This window comes from Ranitomeya imitator, chromosome 1 (genome assembly GCF_032444005.1).
Source record: "Ranitomeya imitator isolate aRanImi1 chromosome 1, aRanImi1.pri, whole genome shotgun sequence".
Classification (NCBI taxonomy): domain Eukaryota; kingdom Metazoa; phylum Chordata; class Amphibia; order Anura; family Dendrobatidae; genus Ranitomeya; species Ranitomeya imitator.
Genome location: NC_091282.1, coordinates 1,075,368,637 through 1,075,392,213, shown reverse-complemented (window position 1 = coordinate 1,075,392,213; position 23,577 = coordinate 1,075,368,637).

The following is a 23,577-nucleotide window of genomic DNA, read 5'->3' as shown; positions in this document are numbered from 1 at the left end:
TGCGGAATATGTTGGCGCTATATAAATAAAGATTATTATTATTATTATATGACAAGGCCAGTTTGACATATGTGGCTCTTTTGGTGTCAGACTCACTGTGGGTCTTGTATACCTCATCATTAGATAGACATGATTACAGTATGTTTATAAATCAGCACCACCCTACATCTCCTCCCTGGTCTCAGCCTACCACCCTACCCGTGCTCTCCATTCTGCTAATGACCTGAGGATAACATCCTCAATAATCAGAACCTCCCACTCCCGTCTCCAAGACTTTTCACGTAGAATGCACTACCCAGGTTAATACGATTAATCCCCAATCCCCACAGCTTTAAGCATGCCATAAAAACTCATTTGATCAGACTGGCCTACCGCCTCAGCACATTAACCTAACTATCCCTGTGTTGCCTATTCAAAAACTTAAACCATAATCAGGTTCCTCACATCATGTTCTCATACACTTTATGCAGTTAATAGCCTGCAGTGTCTGTACTGTTATATACTTAGGCTGATAACCGGTTCATGCAACATTACGTGAACACCCGATTCTTACACTATGGCCGGTCTGAACAACGAAAGCAATTGTTACCATCCACCTCTCGTGTCTCCCTTTTCCTCATAGTTTGTAAGCTTGCGAGCAGGGCCCTCATTCCTCTTGGTATCTGTTTTGATCTGTGTTTGTTATGCTGTAATGTCTATTGTCTGTACAAGTCCCCTCTATAATGTAAAGTGCTGCTGGACATGTTGGTGCCATATAAATAAAAAATTATTATTATTATTATTAAATCTATGGTGGCCATCAAACCCGAATCAGACCTGGCAGCTAACCAGGTTTTCTGGTCCTGATATTAGCTCAGAATAAAGCAATGATCAAAGCTTTGTATATAACCATCCATGAATGATAGAGACTGGGGAAAAAATTCAGTTTGGCCTTCTTCCCTGTAAAATTTGCACACAGTCATTTGCTGACTAGATGCTCTTCCTAATTGTGGTGATGGGCAAACCCCTGGATATTCGGATCCATCAAGTTCTGCCGAACAGTTAAAAAAGTTTGGTTCAAGTACCAGAACAGTACTTGAATCCAAACCTGAACCCCATTCACATGAATGGTTGCCCGGAAATACAGTGTTTGCCACGCTGTCAAGTGCTCGACAGCACTGCAAACGCTGCCTCTGATTGTCGATAAGATAATTTCCTCCGGTCAGAAAGACACGACTCCCATGCTGTCACAGATGACAGTGTGAGCCCACAGCTGTGACTCGAGGTTAAAAGTTTCTTAGGCTGTACTGTGAGCCAAATAAAGGTCACAGAAATCAATAATTGAATTACCAACAAACCCTTATATTCCTATGATGACACAGATAAAATATCACTATTTATTTATATACCAATTAAAACCATACCACAACTACAACCAGATAATCACATAGAACACACAACCGTGCACTCTGGATAATCCTGCCAAACAAATCCTATTTATACTGCCTACCTATCAGTGGAGTTTGGCACCCTAAACACAGATACGAGAATGGTGCCTCCACTCTCCGTCGTCTGACCCTATGTCTCCTAGTATGAATCCTAGTACAGGTGTCACATTTGGAACAGCACATATACTGGACAGGAAAAGATAGGCAGGTTTAATGGCTGAATGTATATATATATATATCTCTATAATATAACGCTGGGAGCGTCACTCTGTCCGAAGCCTTAATAGACTGCGCAGGCGCAAGCGCCGGCGCAGTCTGGCCCCCACAGAGTGATGCTCCCAGGAGATCGCGGTATGCGTAAGCACTGAACGCATACCGCGATCTCCACCGGAGAGTCAGGGACCGTGGACGCGCCAGGAGGGAGGGTAAGTATATTCACCTGTCCTCCGTTCCAGCGCTGCGTGCGGCTCTGTCTTCCGGCTCCTCTGCTGTGACAGAGTCCAGTCACAGGCAGAGGAGCCGGAGTGTGTGTTCAAGAAAATGGCGCCGGAAAGCGGCGCCTGCGCAGTCCGCGCTTTCCGGCGCCATTTTCTTGAAGACACACTCCGGCTCCACTGCAGGTGTGTCTTCAAGAAAATGGCGCCGGAGAGCGCGGACTGCGCAGGCGCCGATTCCTGCTGCCGGAATCGGCGCCTGCGCAGTCCGCGCTTTCCATTTTCTTGAAGACACACCTGCAGTGGAGCCGGACGATAGGTGAGTATGGTATTTTTTTTTTTTTTATATGGCAGCAGCATACGGGGGCATATAATACAATAGTGGCGCAGGATGGGAGCAGCACATGACAGAACGGGCGCAGGATGGCAGCAGCACATGACAGAACGGGCATAGGATGGCAGAAGCGCATGACAGAACAGGCGCAGGATGGCAGCAGCACATGACAGAACGGGCGCAGGATGGCAGCAGCACATGACAGAACGGGCGCAGGATGGCAGCAGCGCATGACATAACGGGTGCAGGATGGGAGCAGCACATGACAGAACGGGCGCAGGATGGCAGCAGCACATGACAGAACGGGCGCAGGATGGCAGCAGCACATGACAGAACGGGCGCAGGATGGCAGCAGCGCATGACAGAACAGGCGCAGGATGGCAGCAGCACATGACAGAATGGCCGCAGGATGGCAGCAGCACATGACAGAACGGGCGCAGGATGGCAGCAGCGCATGACATAACGGGCGCAGGATGGCAGCAGGATGGGAGCAGCACATGACAGAACGGGCGCAGGATGGCAGCAGCGCATGACAGAACGGGCGCAGGATGGCAGCAGCACATGACAGAACGGGCGCAGGATGGCAGCAGCGCATGACATAACGGGCGCAGGATGGCAGCAGGATGGGAGCAGCACATGACAGAACGGGCGCAGGATGGCAGCAGCACATGACAGAACGGGCATAGGATGGCAGCAGCGCATGACAGAACAGGCGCAGGATGGCAGCAGCACATGACAGAACGGGCGCAGGATGGCAGCAGCACATGACAGAACGGGCGCAGGATGGCAGCAGCGCATGACATAACGGGTGCAGGATGGGAGCAGCACATGACAGAACGGGCGCAGGATGGCAGCAGCACATGACAGAACGGGCGCAGGATGGCAGCAGCACATGACAGAACGGGCGCAGGATGGCAGCAGCGCATGACAGAACAGGCGCAGGATGGCAGCAGCACATGACAGAATGGCCGCAGGATGGCAGCAGCACATGACAGAACGGGCGCAGGATGGCAGCAGCGCATGACATAACGGGCGCAGGATGGCAGCAGGATGGGAGCAGCACATGACAGAACGGGCGCAGGATGGCAGCAGCGCATGACAGAACGGGCGCAGGATGGCAGCAGCAAATGACAGAACGGGCGCAGGATGGCAGCAGCGCATGACATAACGGGCGCAGGATGGCAGCAGGATGGGAGCAGCACAAGAAAAAACGGGCGCAGGATGGCAGCAGCGCATGACAGAACGGGGCGCAGGATGGGAGCAGCACATGACAGAACGGGTGCAGGATGGGAGCAGCACATGACAGAATGGGCGCAGAATGGCAGCAGCGCATGACAGAACGGGCGCAGGATGGCAGCAGCACATGACAGAACGGGCGCAGGATGGCAGCAGTACATGACAGAACGGGCGCATGATGGCAGCAGCACATGATGGAGACCATATACCAATATAAATGCTCACCACCCGGGCGTAGAACGGGTTCAATAGCTAGTATATATATATATATGTACAGTTAGGTCCATATATATTTGGACAGACATGACATTTTTCTAATTTTGGGTATAGAAATTACCACAATGAATTTTTAAACAAAACAATTCAGATACAGTTGAAGTTCAGACTTTCAGCTTTCATTTGAGGGTATCCACATTAAAATTGGATGAAGGGTTTAGGAATTTCAGCTCCTTAACATGTGCCACCCTGTTTTTAAAGGGACCAAAAGTAATTGGACAATTGACTCCAAGGCTATTTCATGGACAGGCGTGGGCAATCCCTTCGTTATGTAATTCTCAATTAAGCAGATAAAAGGCCTGGAGTTGATTTGAGGTGTGGTTTGGAAGGTTTTGCTGTCAAGTAAACATGCGGTCAAAGGAGCTCTCCATGCAGATGAAACAAGCCATCCTTAAGCTGCGAAAACAGAAAAAACCCATCCGAGAAATTGCTACAATATTAGGAGTGGCAAAATCTACAGTTTGGTACATCCTGAGAAAGAAAGAAAGCACTGGTGAACTCATCAATCCAAAAAGACCTGGGCACCCACGGAAGACAACAGTGGCGGATGATCACAGAATAATCTCCATGATGAAGAGAAACCCCTTCACAACAGATAACCAAGTGAACAACTCTCTCCAGGAGGTCGGTGTATCAATATCCAAATCTACCATAAAGAGAAGACTGCATGAAAGTAAATACGGAGGGTTCACTGCACGATGCGAGCCACTCATAAGCATCAAGAATAAAAAGGCTAGACTGGACTTTGCTAAAAAACATCTAAAAAAGCCAGCACAGTTCTGGAAGAACATTCTTTGGACAGATGAAACCAAGATCAACCTCTACCAGAATGATGGAAAGAGAAAAGTATGGTGAAGGCGTGGTACAGCTCATGATCCAAAGCATACCACATCATCTGTAAAACATGGCGGAGGCAGTGTGAAGGCCTGGGCATGCATGGCTGCCAGTGGCACTGGGCCACGAGTTTTTTTTGATGATGTGACACAGGACAGAAGCAGCTGAATTAATTCTGAGGTATTCAGAGCCATACTCTGTGCTCAGATCCAGCCAAATGCAGCAAAACTGATTGGTCGTCGTTTCATACTACAGATGGACAATGACCCAAAACATAAAGCCAAAGCAACACAGGAGTTTATTAAAGCAAAGAAGTGGAATATTCTTGAATGGCCAAGTCAGTCACCTGATCTCAACCCAACTGAGCATGCATTTCACTTGTTAAAGACTAAACCTCAGACAGAAAGGCCACAAACAAACAGCAACTGCATACCACCGCAGTGAAGGCCTGGCAGAGCATCAAAAAGGAGGAAACACAGCGTCTGGTGATGTCCATGAGTTCAAGACTTCAGGCAGTCATTGCCAACAAAGGGTTTTTAACCAAGTACTAAAAATAAACCTTTTATTTAAAATTATTGAATCTGTCCAATTACTTTTGGTCCCTTTAAAAACAGGGTGGTACATGTTAAGGAGCTGAAACTCCTAAACCCTTCATCCAGTTTTAATGTGGATACACTCAAATGAAAGCTGAAAGTCTGAACTTCAATTGCATCTGAATTGTTTTGTTTAAAATTCATTGTGGTAGTGTCTATAACCAAAATTAGAAAAATGTTGTCTCTGTCCAAATATATATGGACCTAACTGTATATATAACCATATATATAGGCTAGGTTTGTGGCAGGGTGAGACACACGGACAAAAAACCAACAATGTGCATAACAAAAAAAGTGCTCGTGTATTAAAAATGGCCCTCACTAGCTCTGTACCCTGCTGCTGTGCATCCTGCCTGGCTGTGGAGGTCGGCACCCTACTTGTCAGCGGAAGTGGCACCCCCACTCAGCGACGACTGACCCTGGGAAGCCCTAATAATAAAACCCCAGACTGATGGTGGTCAGAATTAAATGTGTACATACACAATGCAGGCAAGGCACAAAAAATTACCACAGCAGACAAAAATGCTTATCTTCAGCCGAAGATAGCATATAATTAGATACTGTACATGATAAACAGAGGGTGGGACCGATACTTATCAGTATTGATATTTCATACGCCTCTACGCGTTTCACCCCAGCGGATCATCTGGAGGCCTTGATATGTAGATGTCTACATATCAAGGCCTCCTGATGACTCGAGTATAAGCCTAGGGTGGAAAATGCAGCAGCTACCAGTAAATGTAAAAAATAAAAATAGAAATCAATGAAAGTAAAATTAATTGAGACATCAGTAGGTTAAGTGTTTTTGAATATCCATATTGAATCAGGAGCCCCATATAATGCTCCATACAGTTCATGATGGGCCCCATAAGATGCTCCAAACAAAATACGCCCCATATAATGCTGCACAAATGCTGATTATGGCCCCTTAAGATGCTCCATACAGACATTTACCCCATATAATGCTCCACAAATGCTGATTATGACCCCATAAGATGTTCCATACAGTCATTTGCCCCATGTAATGCTCCATAAATACTGATTATGGCCCCATAAGATGGATGCTCCATACAGTCATTTGCCCCATGTAATGCTCCACAAATCCTGATTATGGCCCCATAAGATGCTCCATACAGTCATTTGCCCCATGTAATGCTCCATAAATGCTGATTATGGCCCCATAAGATGCTCCATTCAGACATTTGCCCCATGTAATGCTCAAAAAAATGCTGATTATGCCCCATAAGATGCTCCATACAGTCATTTGCCCCATATGCTGTTGCTGCGATAAAAAAAAATCACATACTCACCTCTCGCTGCTCAGGCCCCCGGCACTTGCTATACTTACCTGCTCCCCGTTCCACCGCTGCCAGCCGCCGCTACGTTCCCCGTCCTCTGCACTGACTGCTCAGGCTGAGGGTGGCGCGCACTAATCACGTCATAGTGCCCTCTGACCTGAACGTCACTGCAGAGGACACGGAAGACGCAGCGGCGGCTGGCAACGGTGGAACGGGGAGCAGGTGAATATAGCGCACTGCGTTATACTCACCTGCTCCTGGCGCGGTCCCTGCACGTCTCTTCCCCGGCGCCGGCAGCTTCTTCCTGTAGTGAGCAGTCACATGGCACCGCTCATTACAGTAATGAATATGCGGCTCCACCCCTATGGGAGTAGAGTGGGGTCCATATTCATTACGGTAATGAGCGGTACCATGTGACAGCTCGCTACAGGAAGAAACTGCCGGTGCCGGGGAAGCAGGGACATCGCCAGAAGCAGGTGAGTATGCTTAGACAGCTGCCACTCCACCTCCTCTGCCTACCCCTGGGTATGACTCGAGTATAAGCCGATAGGCGCAATTTCAGCCTAAAAAAATGGGCTGAAATTCTCGGCTTATACTCGAGTATATACGGTATATATTATTTATTTCAAAGATAAAATAATCAACAGCATACAGAGCATTATTGCTTTACACCTCTTTTTTTTATCTATGAAATAAATATATTTGTGAATTTTACCACTATGTGGTTTATTGCTTGTGTCATCTGCTCCTGTATATAGTATATACCTGTGTGTCATCTGCTCCTGTATATAGTATATACCTGTGTGTCATCTGCTCCTGTATATATTATATACCTGTATGTCATCTCCTCCTGTATATAGAATATACCTGTATGTCATCTCCTCCTGTATAAAGCATATACCTGTATTATTATTATTATTATTATTATTATTCATTTATATAGCACCATTAATTCCATTGTGCTGTACATGAGAAAGGGGTTATGTACTGAGTTACAGTGCCTTGCGAAAATATTCAGCCCCCTGGAACTTTTCAACCTTTTCCCATATATCATGCTTCAAACATAAAGATACCAAATGTAAATTTTTGGTGAAGAATCAGCAACAAGTGGAGCACATTTGTGAAGTTGAACGAAATTTTTGGTTATTTTAAATTTTTGTGGAAATTCAAAAACTGAAAAGTGGGGTGTGCAATATTATTCGGCCCCTTTACTTTCAGTGCAGCAAACTCACTCCAGAAGTTCATTGTGGATCTCTGAATGATCCAATGTTGTCCTAAAGACCTAATGATGATAAATATAATCCACCTGTGTGTAATCAAGTCTTCTTATAAATGCACCTGCTTTGTGATAGTCTCAGGGTTCTGTTTGAAGCACAGAGAGCATCATGAAGACCAAGGAACACAACAGGCAGGTCCGTGATACTGTTGTGGACAGACTTAAAGCCGGATTTGGATGCAAAACGATTTCCAAAACTTTAAACATCCCAAGGAGCACTGTGCAAGCGATCATATTGAAATGGAAGGAGTATCATACCACTGCAAATCTACCAAGACCAGGCCGTCCCTCTAAACTTTCATCTCAAACAACGAGAAGACCGATCAGAGATGCAGCCAAGAGGCCCATGATTACTCTGGATGAACTGCAGAGATCTACAGCTGAGGTGGTACAGTCTGTCCATAGGACAACAATCAGTCGTGCACTGCACAAATCTGGCCTTTACGGAAGAGTGGCAAGAAGAAAGCCATTTCTCAAAGATATCAATAAAAAGTGTCATTTAAAGTTTGCAACAAGCCACCTGGGAGACACACCAAACATGTAGAAGAAGGTGCCCTGGTCAGAAGAAACCAAAATCTAACTTTTTGGCAACAATGCCAAATGATATGTTTGCCGCAAAGGCAACACAGCTCATCATCCTGAACACACCATCCCCACTGTCAAACATGGTGGTGGCAGCATCATAGTTTGGGCCTGCTTTTCTTCAGCAGGGACAGGGAAGATGGTTAAAAGTGATGGGAAGCCAAATACCCAACTATTCTTGAAGAAAACCTGTTGGAGTCTGCAAAACACCTGAGACTGGGATGGAGATTTGTCTTTCAACAAGACAATGATTCCAAACATAAAGCAAAATTTACAATATAATGGTTCACAAATAAACATATCCAATCGAGAATCTGTGGAAAGAGCTGAAAACTGCTGTTCACAAACAATCTCCATCAAACCTCACTGAGCGCGAGCTGTTTGCCAAGGAAGAATGGGCAAGAATTTCAGTCTCTCGATGTACAAAACATATAGAGACATATCTCAAGCGACTTGCAGCTGTAATCGCAGCAAAAGGTGGAGCAACAAAGTATTACGTTAAAGGGGCCAAATAATATCGCACGCCCCACTTTTCAGTTTTCGAATTTCCACAAACATTTAAAATAACCAATAAATTTCGTTCAACTTCACAATTGTTTTCCACTTGTTGTTGATTCTTCACCAAAAATATATATTTAGTATCTTTATATTTGAAGCATGATATGTGGGAAAAGGTTGAAAAGTTCCAGGGGGCCGAATACTTTCGCAAGGCATTGTATAGATATCATTTACAGTAAACAACTTTACAATGAATGACTGGTACAGAGGGGAGAGGACCCTGTCCTTGCGGACTTACATTCTATGGGATAATGGGGAAGAGACAGAATGTCAGGGGTGCAGCAGCTCTGGTGGTGGTGAGTCGGCTACCTGTATGTCATCTCCCCCTGTATATAGTATATACTTGTGTGTCATCTCATCCTGTATACAGCATATACCTGTATGTAATCTCCGCTCTACATAGTATATACCTGTGTGCAGAGGCCTAGCTAGCATTTTGGTTAAGAGGGGGCAAAGCTTCTCAGTGGCCCCTTAACCAGGTAACCCTGATTACAACTTGGTGACGCACCCTAATAGTGGATGAGAACCTCAGTAGATGACCACGCTATTACTGAAGATAATCTCTATATAAAGACCAACATAGATATTACCGCCATGTGGTAAGTGGTAAATACCAGCTCTGCAGAACATGTAACAGATCACAGCACAGCTACCGATAATGACTTACCACTGACGTTCTTTCTGAAGACGATTGTTCATTTTTCCCATCTTTTCCATCTGGCCCAGACCGACATCACTACTTCTTGCAGCCAGGACTCTGCTGTAGAGAATACAACAAAGACACATTTCACTTCTCATATTTCAGCCATATCACCATTTATTCCCATCTTGCACAAACTCTCCATCCTGCTGATACTCCAAATACTGAGCCGCTGCTGCCGTATGTGACCCTATTACTGCACCTGCTGTGTGGTTCTCTGTGCCTTCTAAATTCGAAAGCAACCTTCTATAATATAGTAATGCCAGGTGCAAGTGTCCTAGAAAACAGTGCCCATCTTTTGCCCCCTTGAAAGTAATAATGCCCTGTTTGCCCCTTTGACAGTCACAGTAACCTGAGTTCCCCTATAACAATACGTGCCCATTTAACATTTAATAATGTCCCAATATAATGCTCTCTTATACACAGTATAATGCCCCCACACTGTATAGTACCACCCACACAGTATACTCACCCTTTAGTAGCACCCAAACTGTTTAATGGCTCCAACACTGTATGATGACCCCCCCACTGTAATCTCCACACTGCATGATGGCCCCCTAGATAGCCTCCATACAGTATAATGCACCAAATAGTCCACAATATAGTATAATGCACTCACCATAGGCCTCCACATAGTATAATGCACCAGATAGTCCTAAATATAGCATAATGCACTCCCCATAGGCAGACTCTGTAGCATAAGGCAGCCCCCATAGGCAGAATCTATAGCACATGGCAGCCCCCATAGGCAGACCCTGCAGTATAAGGCAGCCACCTTAGGCAGACTCTATAGCATAAGGCAGCCCTCATAGACAGACTCTGTAGCATACGGCAGCCCCCATAAGCATACTCTGTAATAAGGCAGCACCACCATATGCAGACCCTGTAATAAGGCAGCACCCCCATAGGTAGGCTCTGTAATAACGCAGCACCCCCATAGGCAGACTCTGTAATAAGGCAGCACCCCCAAAGGAAGACTCTGTAATAAGGCAGCACCCCCACAGGCAGACCCTGTAATAAGGCAGCACCCCCATAGGCAGACCCTATAGTATAAGGCAGCACCCCCATAGGCAGACCCTGTAGTATAAGGCAGAACCCCCATAGGCAGACTCTGTAATAAGGCTGCACCCCCATAGGCAGACCCTGTAATAAGGCAGCACCCCATAAAAAAATAATAAATACTCACCTCACTTCCTCCGCTACTCTGAGTGCCCGCACGTCACCGGACCGTGGGCACCGGACAGTGACATCATTGAGCCCGCTGTCACTGCTGTGCACGCCAATACAGTTACAGTATCATAGCTCCGGGTGGGCCCCCACATAGAACCGGGGCCCGGGGCGATGGCCCCCTCTGCCCCCTGTTAGCTATGCTAGTGCCTGTGTGTCATCTCCTCCTGTATTAGACCTCATTCACACATTATTTGGTCAGTATTTTTACCTCAGTATTTGTAAGCTAAACCTTGGAGTAAAACAATCAGAGGAAAAGTTTATTAGAAACATGTCACCACGTCTGTATTTTACTCCCATGTGGTTTTGGCTTATAAATACTTAGGTAAAATACTGACCAAATACTGAACTTGTGAATGTGGCCTTATACACAGCCTCCACCTGCAGCGCTTCACTCTTCTCTATACACAGCCTCATACTGCAGCAGCACCTCACTTCTCTCATTTTCCCCCTGACATCTCTCATTTTGCCCCTCACATCTCTATCCATGAGGCGCCTCCTTTTCCATTGACATCATGCCTCACAGAAGCAACTCCATTCTAGACACGACATAGCTATATGTGGCTTGCGCCTGCTATGGGTAGTATGTGTGGCTATGTAGAATGGGCGTGGCTTGATACATATGCACACATACACATACATACACTCGACATATATATATATATATATATATATATATATATACTAGATTCTGGCCCGATTCTAACGCATCGGGTATTCTAGAATATGCATGTCCCCGTAGTATATGGACAATGATGATTCCAGAATTCGCGGCAGACTGTGCCCGTTGCTGATTGGTCGAGGCAACCTTTATGACATCATCGTCGCCATGGCAACCATTATGACATCTACGTCGATACTGTGCCCGTCGCTGAATCAGAAACGTGGGAATTCTACGCCCTTTTTGACATCATCGTCGCTGTGCCCGTTGCTGATTGGTCGAGGCCTGGCGGCCTCGACCAATCAGAGACGCGGGATTTCTACGTCGATGCTGTGCCGGTCTCTGATTGGTCGAGGCCTGGCGGCCTCGACCAATCAGAGACGCGGGATTTCCAGGACAGACAGACAGACAGAAAGACAGACAGACAGAAAGACAGACAGACGGAAAAACCCTTAGACAATTATATATATAGATTAGATAGGGGGACCCCTTGTCATTTTTGGGGGCACCCCTATTTTAATAGCCAGTAAAGTCTAAGTATACAGCTGTGAGCTGATATTAATAGGCCCAAAACATGACTGCTCTAGAGTAGACCTGCATGGAGGAATTAGCCAACATTCCACCAACAGTGTGTGTCAACCTTGTGAAGACTTACAGAAAAAGTTTGACCTCTGTCATTGCCAACAAAGGATACAGTATATAACAAAATATTGAGATGAACTTTTGTTAATGACCAAATACTTATATTCCATTTTTCATAATTTGCTAAATAAATCTTGCTAAATCAGACAAGGTGATTTTCTGGATTTGTTTTCTCATTTTGACTTTCATAGTTGTAGTCTGCCTATGATGTCAATTACAGGCCTCTCTCATCTTTTTAAGTGGGAGAACTTGCACAATTGGTGGCTGACTAAATACGTTTTTTCCCCATTGTAGATGCTTTTCCATTACTAAGCTGTGAGCTTGATATCACCAGACTATACAAAGGTGACATCAACACCATAGATATGGACCCCACTTGCCACCGCTATAGGGCGGGCAAGAGGGAATTGCTGAACAAACTGATGAAATTGGCACATCTAATAGATACTTTTCTGGGTGGTTGTGAGCTGCTATTTTTAGGCTGGAGGGCAATATCCATGGCCCCTTACCAGCATGAGAATACCAGCCCTCAGCTGTCTGCAGCAGTTTGGCTGGTTTAAAAATAATTTTAAAAAATCGAAGTGGGGACCCCTTTATTTTTGACTAGATGGTGGCCCGATTCTAACGCATCGGGTATTCTAGAATATGTATGTATGCATGTACATCGCGCTGTGAGTGGGGGTTAAATTCCGCACCAATATCGCTGATTGGTCGCGCCTGGCTGGCCAATCAGCGAAGTGGTTCAAATCCCACGCCAATTCGCGGCCAGACTGCGCCTGTTGCTGATTGGTCGCTGCCGGCCGGGCACGACCACTCACGAAAGCGGTGTTTAAATCCCGCACCAATATCGCTGATTGGTCGTGGCCAGCCAGGCGCGACCAATCAGCGAAGCGTGGTTCAAATCCCGTTTCAATTTGCAGCTGGACTGCGTCTGTCACTGATTGGTCGCGGCTGGGAGCGGCCAATCAGCAAAGCGTGGTTCAAATCTTGCGCCAATTCGCTGCCAGATAGTGCCTGTCGCTGATTGGTCACAGGATGTTGGGAGCGCTGGATGTCAGGGGTTCGGGGCGCAGGATATAGTACAGCCATGTAGTATATAGCACAGCCACGTAGTATATAACACAGCCATGTAGCATATAACACAGCCACTTAGAATATAACACAGCCACGTAGTATATAGCACAGCCCACATAGTATATAGCAGCCACGTAGTGTATAGCACAGCCACGTAGTATATAGCAGCAGCATAGTATATATGTTAGGTGTCGAGTTCTAATCCTGTGTCTTGGGATAGAGTCCTGAGACTCCTTGCTTGCGCTTTTGGTGCGGTACCGCTGCCCTGTAATGCAACAGGGTTTGCATCCTTCACACTGGGAGAAGTTATCCCGTGTGGGTATCCACATTGTACCGCCATATAGTCCGTCATTACTCAACCGCAGGTTCCATCTCTGTGTGGTGGACCCCGGGCTGTGAACGCACCTATACCATTTCTCTTATAATTTGGTGCGTTCCGCCAGCCCTAACAATATAGCACAACCACGTAGTATATAGCAGCCATGTAGTATATAGCACAGCCACGTAATATATAACACAGCCCAAATAGTATATAGCACAGCCATGTAGTATATGACACAGACAGTCATGTAGTATATAGCACAGCCACGTAGTATATAGCAGCCACGTAGTATATAGCGAGATCGCTAACTCATCTGGGTAATTTCGTAATGCATTACTGGGAATGGAAGCTGCCAGCCGCAGCGCGAGGAGCGGGACAGTTTTGGTGGACGCCGGTAGGTGAGGATAGCACAATTTTTTATTTTTTTTAATTATTTTTAACATTATATCTTTTTACTATTGATGCTGCATAGGCAGCATCAATAGTAAAAAGTTGGTCTGGGATGGGGCGACACACTGGCACTGACTGGAGGGGAGTAGGGAGGGGGCTCTGATTGGAGGGGAGTAGGGAAGGGCGACTTCGCGCCGGACTGTGCCCACCGCTGATTGGTCATGGCCGGCCGGCTGCGACCAATCAGCAACGTGGGATTTCCATGACAGACAAACAGACAAAGAGACGGAAGTACCCCTTAGACCAGTGTTCCCCAACTCCGGTCCTCAAGAGCCACCAACAGGTCATGTTTTCAGGATTTCCTTAGTATTGCACAGATGATTGAATGCTTGCCTGTCCAGGTGATGCAATTATCACATGTAGAATGTAAGCCCGCAAGGGCAGGCTCCTCGCCCTTCTGTATCAGTCTGTCATTGTTAGTTTGTCTACTGTAAGTGATATCTGTAACTTGTATGTAACCCATTCTCATGTAAAGCACCATAGAATCAATGGTGCTATATAAATAATAATAATAATAATAATAATAATAATAATAATAATGTGCAATACTAAGGAAATCCTGAAAACATGATCTGTTGGTGGCTCTTGAGGACTGGAGTTAGGGAACACTGCCTTAGACAATTATATAGATAGATAACCAGCCTTGCCTTGCTGAAGCTGACAGATGAGGGTTGCTCAAGCCCGCAGCTGTGAGTTTTGCCTGGCTGGTTATCAAAAATACAGGCGAACCCACGCCAATTTTTTAAATTATTTATTTACAGTGCAGGAGCTGGCTGATGAATTCTCCCATCAGCCGCTCTTGCTCTAACTGTTAATACTGGCAGCAGGTGTTGGCTGGGAGCTGTAGTCCCATTAGCTGACATCAGTGACCGAAGGTAAATCTTTATACCTCCGATCACAACAGAGTGCTCACGCTGTCTTTTGACAGCATGGGAACTGCAGCTGTCTGACTAGTGTTGATGATTTTACCATTGATCAGAAGCGGTGTTTGTCGTGATGTCATGCACATGACAGCGTGGTAAACACTGGATGTCCGGGCTCCCCATTCAAGTGAATGGTTGTCGTTCGGGTACTGTTCTTTCTTCCAATGACGCTTCCATGAAGGCCATATTTGTGCAGGTGTCTCTGAACAGTAGAACAATGTACCACAATTCCAGAGTCTGCTAAATGTTTCTGAAGGTCTTTTGCAATTAAGTGGGTTTTCTGATTTGCCTCTCTAGCAATCCTACAAGATCCTACAAGCAACTCTCAGTGAAAGCTGTCTTTCTTTTGTTGCTGGTGGGATCGGGGGGCATATATAAAGCATATAAGAATGCTGTACATGAAGATGTTGCTCTTATCTCATATGGGACAAACCTGGTGACAGGTTTCCTTTAATGTTATTGTGCTAATGGTTGCAGTGTTTTTCTGTTTGTCGAGAGTTTCTTCAAAAACTGGGTGTGGGTATAGCTAGGAAAGCAAATTCTTTGTTGTGCTGGTAAAAGGAGGTCACACCAAGTATAGATTTGCTTGAGAAGTATTTTTGTTCATTTATTTTGCATTTTGTTTGTTGATAAATATAAATATAAATAATAATAATAATAATAATGTCTCTGTTTTTTAACTCCTTCACGTCATGGCTGTTTTTCTTTTTTTGTTTTCGTTTTTTCATCCCTTTCTTCTAAGAGCCATAATTTTTTAATATTTAAAAGTTATACTTTTGAATGGCACCATTGTTTACCCTATATTGTACTGGAAAATGGGAAAAAAAATCCAAGCGCCTTGAAATTGCAAAAAAACAGTGCATTTCCACAATTGTTTTTGTTTTTTATCTTATTTACGATGTTCACTATATGGTAAAACTGACATAGCAATATAATTCCCCCGGTCAGTATGAGATACCAAACATGCATTGTTTGGTTTTATATACCGTAAGTGGTGAAAAAAAAAATCCGAAATTTGTATGAAAAAAAGTTTTGGGTTTGTTTCCATTTTCAAAGACCTGTAGCGTTTTTATTTTTTGGGATCTGGGGTAATGGCTTATTTTTTCGCCCTGTGCTGACATTTTTATTGATACCATTTTGGGGTAGATACAATGTTTTGTTCGGCTCTAATTGCATTCCATTGCAATGTTGCAGTGGGCAAAATATTCTGGTGTTTCAATTTTTTTTCTCATTACACTGTTTGCTGATCTGATTAATTTACTTTGTATTTTGATAGATTGGACATTTCTGAACTCAGCAATATCAAAAATATTTATTTTAATTGTTTTATTTTGAAAGAGACAAAATTAGGGTAATTTGAACTTCTGATTTTATCAATATATATAAGAGGGATAGTGATTACTCGCTAATCCCGCCCCCTGCACAGTAGCTCCGCCTCACACCACATCACCACACACAATCCAACCCCCCACCACATCACCACACACAATCCTGCCCCCAACACAACACCACACACAAGCTCGCCCCCCAACCCATCACCACACATAATCCCGCCCCCCCACAACATTACCACACAAAATCTCGCCCCCCAACCCATCAACACACACAATCCCGCCCCCCACCACATCATCACACACAATCCCGCCCCCAACCCATCACCACACATAATCCCGCCCCCCCACAACATTACCACACAAAATCTCGCCCCAACCCATCACCACACACAATCACACCCCCCAACCCATCACCACACACAATCTCGCCCCCCAACACATCACCACACACAATCTCGCCCCCCAACCCATCACCACACACAATCTCACCCCCCAACCCATCCCCACACACAATCTCGCTCCCAAACCATCACCACACACAATCACGCCCCCACACCATCACCACTCACAATCCAGCCCCCCACCCCATAACCACCCATAATCCCGCCCCCCCACCCCATCACCACCCATAATCCCGCCCCCACCCCATCACCACCCATAATACCACCCCCCACCCCATCACCACCCATAATCCCACCCCCCACCCCATAACCACCCATAATCCCGCCCCCCCACCCCATCACCACCCATAATACCGCCCCCCCCACCCCATCACCACCCATAATCCCGCCCCCCCACCCCATCACCACCCATAATCCCGCCCCCCACCCCATCACCACCCATAAACCCACCCCCCACCCCATCACCACCCATAATAACACCATCCAACCCCGCCACCTACACCACCCCCCCACCCATCACCACCCATAATCCCGCCCCCACCCCATCACCACCCAGAATACCACCCCCCCACTCCATCACCACCCAGAATTCCCACCCCCCACCCCATCACCACCCATAAATCCCGCCCCCCACCCCATCACACCCATAATACCACCCCCCACTCCATCACTACCCATAATACCGCCCCCCACCCCATCACCACCCATAATCCCGCCCCCCACCTTATCACCACCCATAATCCCTGGACCATTCCATATTATTACAGACCCTCTCATCCCTTGGCATCACAGACTTGGCCCTATCCTGGATCTCATCATACCTAACAGACCGGACATTCAGCATCTCCCACTCACACACCACCTCCTCACCTCGCCCCCTATCTGTCGGAGTCCCACAAGGTTCAGTCCTTGGGCCCCTGCTCTTCTCCATTTACACCTTTGGCCTGGGACAGCTCATAGAATCTCACAGCTTTCAGTATCACCTCTATGCTGATGACACACAGATCTACATCTCTGGACCAGATATCATCTCCCTACTAACCAGAATCCCTCAATGCCTGTCCACTATTTCATCCTTCTTCTCCGCTAGATTTCTGAAACTTAACATGGACAAATCAGAATTCATCATCCTTCCCCCATCTCACGTGACCCCCCCCCCCCAACGAACCTATCCATTACAGTGCATGGCTGCCCACTCTCCCCAGTCCCACAAGCTGCCTTGGGGTAATCCTTGACGCTGATCTCTCCTTCAAACCATATATCCAAGCCCTTTCCACTTCCTGCTGACTTCAACTCAAAAATATTTCATGAATCCGTACATTTCTCAACCAAGAATCTGCAAAAACCCTAGTCCATGCCCTCATCATCTCTTGCCTTGACTACTGCAACATCCTGCTCTGTGGCCTCCCTTCTAACACTCTCACACCCCTCCAATCTATTCTAAACTCTGCTGCCCGACTAATCCACCTGTCCCCCCCGCTATTCCCCGGCCTCTCCCCTCTGTCAATCCCTTCACTGGCTCCCCATTGCCCAGAGACTCCACTACGAAACCCTAACCATGACGTACAAACCCATCCACAACCTGTCTCCTCCATACATCTGTGACCTCGTCTCCCGGTACTTACCTACACGCAACCTCCGATCTTCACAAGATCTCCTTCTCTACTCCCCTCTTATCTCCTCTTCCCACAATCGTATACAAGATTTCTCTCGCGTATCACCCCTACTCTGGAACCCTCTACCACAACACATCAGACTCTCGCCTACCACCGAAACCTTCAAAAAGAACCTGAAGACCCACCTCTTCTGACAAGCCTACAACCTGCAATAACCACCGATCGACCAAACCGTTGCATGAACAGCTCTATCCTCACCTACTGTATTCTCACCCATCCATCGTTGATTGTGAGCCCTCGTGGGCAGGGTTCTCTCTCCTCCTGTACCAGATATGACTTGTATTGATTAAGATTATTGTACTTGTTTTTATTATGTATACCCCTCCTCGCATGTAAAGGGCCATGGAATAAATGGTGCTATAACAATAAATAATAATAATAATAATACCGCCCCCCCACCCCATCATCACCCATAATCCTGCCCCCACCCCATCACCACCCATAATCCCACCCCCCACCCCATCAATACCCATAATCCCGCCCCTCACCCCATCACCACCCGTAATCCCACCCCCCACCCAATCACCACCCATAATAGCACCCCCCCACCCCATCACCACCCATAATTCCACCCCCCCATCACCACCCATAATACCGCCCTCCCACCCCATCACCACCCATAATCCCGCCCATCACCACCCATAATCCCGCCCTCCACCCCTTCACCACCCATAATCCCCCCACCCCATCACCACCCATAATCCCACCCCCCACCACATCACCACACATAATTCCTCCCCCGACCACATTAGCACACATAATCCTTCCCTCCACCACATTACCACACATAATCCCACCCCCCACTACATTACCACAGATAATCCCACCCCCCACCACATTACCACACATAATCCCACCCTTCACATAATTCCGCCCCCGACAGTACCACACGAGGCTCCATCCCCACACATTACCACATGAGGCTCCGTCCCCCACATTACCACACGAGGCTCCGTCCTCACACATTACCACACGAGGCTGCGTCCCCACACATTACCACACGGGGCTGCGTCCCCACACATTACCACACGAGGCTCTGTCCCCACACATTACCACACGAGGCTGTGTCCCCAAACATTACCACACGAGGTTCTGTCCCCCCACATTACCACATGAGTCTTCATCCTCACACATTACCACACGAGGCTCTGTCCCCACACATTACCATATGAGGCTCCGCCCCCACACATTACCACATGAGGCTTCGTCCTCACACATTACCACATGAGGCTGCGTCCCCACACATTACCACACGAGGTTCTGTCCCCACACATTACCACACGAGGCTGCGTCCCCACACATTACCACATGAGGCTCTGTCCCCACACATTACCACATGGGGCTCCGGTAGAGCAGCTTAGTATACATTTTTTGCAAAAAACATATCAACCAAATACCCTGTTTTTTACATCTTTTACTAGCACTTGCGGATTACTGCAACATTTTTTCAAACTGAGTGTTTTTGGTTTTACTATTCTCTTTTGTGTCTTCACATTACCACACAAGGCTGCGTCCCCACACATTACCACACGAGGCTCTGTCCCCACACATTACCATACGAGGCTCCGCCCCCACACATTACCACACGATGCTCCATCCCCACACATTACCACATGGGGCTCCGCCCCCCACATTACCACAAGCAGCACTTCCTTTCTATGTAATTCAACCACTTCAGCCAAGGTAAACGTACATTTAATTGCATCCGCATTCTCCCAAACAAAATGAGCCAAGAAAAGTCGCCAGGTCCATCTCACAGGCCGCAGGAAAATCCGGACAACGATGCAGTAGCTGATCGACAACAAAAATATCGACAAAATCGTAGGATTGGTTATCAACAACGAACACCTGAGCAGATTGATAAGGAAAGAGAGAGATATCGCAAGGTTTATATTAGATAGCAATGAGCGTGCCGAGCGTTAGCTGGCTGGAAACAGCTAGTTTATTTTCATATTTGTTGAAACTTTTTTCACTTCCTACTGTATTGAATAGTCCCTTTACAAATTGTGTGTTCATCAGTGTTATTCATGGCAGTGATTCTGCACTTTTACATATAGCAGAAATCACGATTTACTATAACATCATAATGACAGGCATGGGATTCTTCTGCAGACCCCTGGCTGTCATGACAACTTATTGACGCCCCTAATCATGTGACAGGCCGATGGGCTGGATTTGTGACGTGCTTCCAGCTGGCATGTGTTAAGTCTCCCTGTCAGAGATTGACAGTGGGATTTAACTGACTAACAGCCATGGGTGGAGGTGTGATCCACCAGCGGCTATAATAGGCACATGTGCGGGAAGAGATGCGGGCTCAGCGCTGGCCCCTCATCAGTCGGGGACATCACCGCAAGCTCTCAGTTTATTTTTTTTATACACTAATAAGTGCTGTAAAAATAAAATTTAGTCAAATCTCACAATAAATGTATAACAATTACACCAGCGCCCTTAGTGACAGAGGTAACCTAGAAAGTGATTTTATATAGGATATAGGATGTAAAGCTGCTTGCAAAGCTCAGGATCCTGTGTGTAAAATTTCATACATAGAATAATAAATAAATGAATTCAAATGGTTTGCCACGCTAATCCTTATAATGGTCACCTGATTTCCCCCCCAAAAAAAACCTCATTGAATAACACCTAATCAATAAATAATCTGAAACAATGGTACTGAATTCAAAAGGTGAATAACCAGTGCAGTGTTAAACTGTGCACACAATGCACTGGCAGACTTAATTTCAGGTTGAAACAACTAATAGCAGTATCTAGCTAGTAGAATACAATGTGCTGCAAGCTGCTTATGATAGCAATAGGCATTTCACAATGCACTATAAACAGTGATGACTCGTACATGAGAATATGTAACTTCAATAATGACTATATAGTTGTCTGTAAACAATAAGCAGTATACTCCAAATTATGATCACACGTGATAGACGTTCTCATAACAAGAGATCCACATAAGCCGTGCAAGCAAATATATACTCTGCTCAAAAAAAATAAAGGGAACACTAAAATACCACTTCCTAGATATCACTGAATGAAATATTTCAGTTTATTTATTGAAGTGCATAATAATATGGAGATCAGATGAGCTATTAAGAAGCATATAATTCCAAATCAAAATTCAAACCATTTGGGCTAAGCTATTAAGGAAAAATAGCCACCATGATTCTGCCCACGACATCTGATTGACATAATTCCCTTCACGCCAATTTTTACAGACAACTTCAATACCCCAAAAGAACAATCCCTTATGGGATTGATTATGGAACTCTTTAAAATGTCTAGATAACGGATGGCCTAAAAATCACTTTTTAATATTATTCAATTGTTTGCTTATTCCCTCCGTTAATTTCTTATTCTCTCCGTTACAAGGACACCTTACTACATAAATCACTCCCCTTGTGGAGCAGGTCATAGTATCCCTAATAGGAAATTGTTCTTTGCCTTCTGAATTACTGAAAGATTGTACTCTCACTCCTTTATTGGAACATTGCCTACAACATGAACAAAATGTACATTGAGTAAAACCACATTGGTCTGGACCGCTTTCATTAGGCCTATTCCCCAAAGTAGTAATTATTTTCCTAACACCTAACACTTATATTGATCTCTAGTGTTGAGCATTCCGATAGCGCAAGTATCGGGTATCGGCCGATATTTGCGGTATCGGAATTCTGATACCGAATTCCGATACTTCCCGCGTATCGGATACCGGAATCGGAAGTTCCCAGAATTCAAACAGAACGCAGCAGCCAATGAGGAATGATTGGAAGTGTGGGCACATCCTGTTTAGCATGGTGGGCATGTAAGTACTGGCAAGGCTGTGATTGGCTGCTGAAATGATGTCACTCTGCACTATAAAAAACGCTGCCGCCATTTTGCGCTCACTCTGCTGTGATTTCAGTTAGGGACAGGACGCTGTGTTCTAACTGAGGGCCAGTTGAGCTAGCTAATTGCTTTATTTTCCTTTCCAAAGGCTAATTTAGCAAAACGCTGTGTGTTCTTCACTGTTCACCTTGCTCTTGCCTTGCAGCGCTGTTTTAACAGCGTTCTGCAAGGTCTCTGGGTGTGTGTGTGTGTGTGCAGCTCACTCTGTAGTCTGTGTACAGCCATATACCCGGTTGTATTCAGCTCAGGGGGGGTTCACACTGCCTCACACAGTTGTCCTTTTTTGCTCATAGTGCAGCCTGCTGCACATTTTTTCTCAAATTTCCTATTAGTGTTTTTCCACCCGTCTCCAGCTAAATTGTGGAAAAACACTACATAGGATAACCTAGAGGGGGGTTTTTGGGCCTTGCAGCGCCGTTTACGGCTGTCTGCACGGTCTCCGTGTGAGCCCAGCTCGCCCTGTAGTCTGTGTGCAGCCATAGCCGGTTGGATTCAGCTCAGGGTTCGTTACTGGCTCATACCTTGAGAAAAATTTTCCTTTCTTTCAAATAGTGCAGCCTGTTTAAAAAATTTTAAAAAAATTCCCTATTAGTGTTTTTCCACATATCTCCAGCTAAATTGTGGAAAAACACTACATAGGATAACCTAGAGGGGGGTTTTTGGGCCTTGCAGCGCCGTTTACGGCTGTCTGCACGGTCTCCGTGTGAGCCCAGCTCGCCCTGTAGTCTGTGTGCAGCCATAGCCGGTTGGATTCAGCTCAGGGTTCGTTACTGGCTCATACCTTGAGAAAAATTTTCCTTTCTTTCAAATAGTGCAGCCTGTTTAAAAATTTAAAAAAAAATTCCCTATTAGTGTTTTTCCACCCGTCTCCAGCTAAATTGTGGAAAAACACTACATAGGATAACCTAGAGGGGGGTTTTTGGGCCTTGCAGCGCCGTTTACGGCTGTCTGCACGGTCTCCGTGTGAGCCCAGCTCACCCTGTAGTCTGTGTGCAGCCATAGCCGGTTGGATTCAGCTCAGGGTTCGTTACTGGCTCATACCTTGAGAAAAATTTTCCTTTTTTTCAAATAGTGCAGCCTGTTTAAAAATTAAAAAAAAAATTCCCTATTAGTGTTTTTCCACCCGTCTCCAGCTAAATAGTGGAAAAACACTACATAGGATAACCTAGAGGGGGTTTATTGGGCCTTGCAGCGCCGTTTACGGCTGTCTGCACGGTCTCTGTGTGAGCGCAGCTCGCCCTGTAGTCTGTGTGCAGCTATAGCCGGTTGGATTCAGCTCAGGGTGCGTTACTGCCTCATACCTTGAAAAACAATTTCCTTTTTTTCAAATAGTGCAGCCTGTTTAAAATTTAAAAAAAAAAATTCCTATTAGTGTCTTTCCACCCGTCTCCAGCTAAATAGTGGAAAAACACTACATAGCATAAC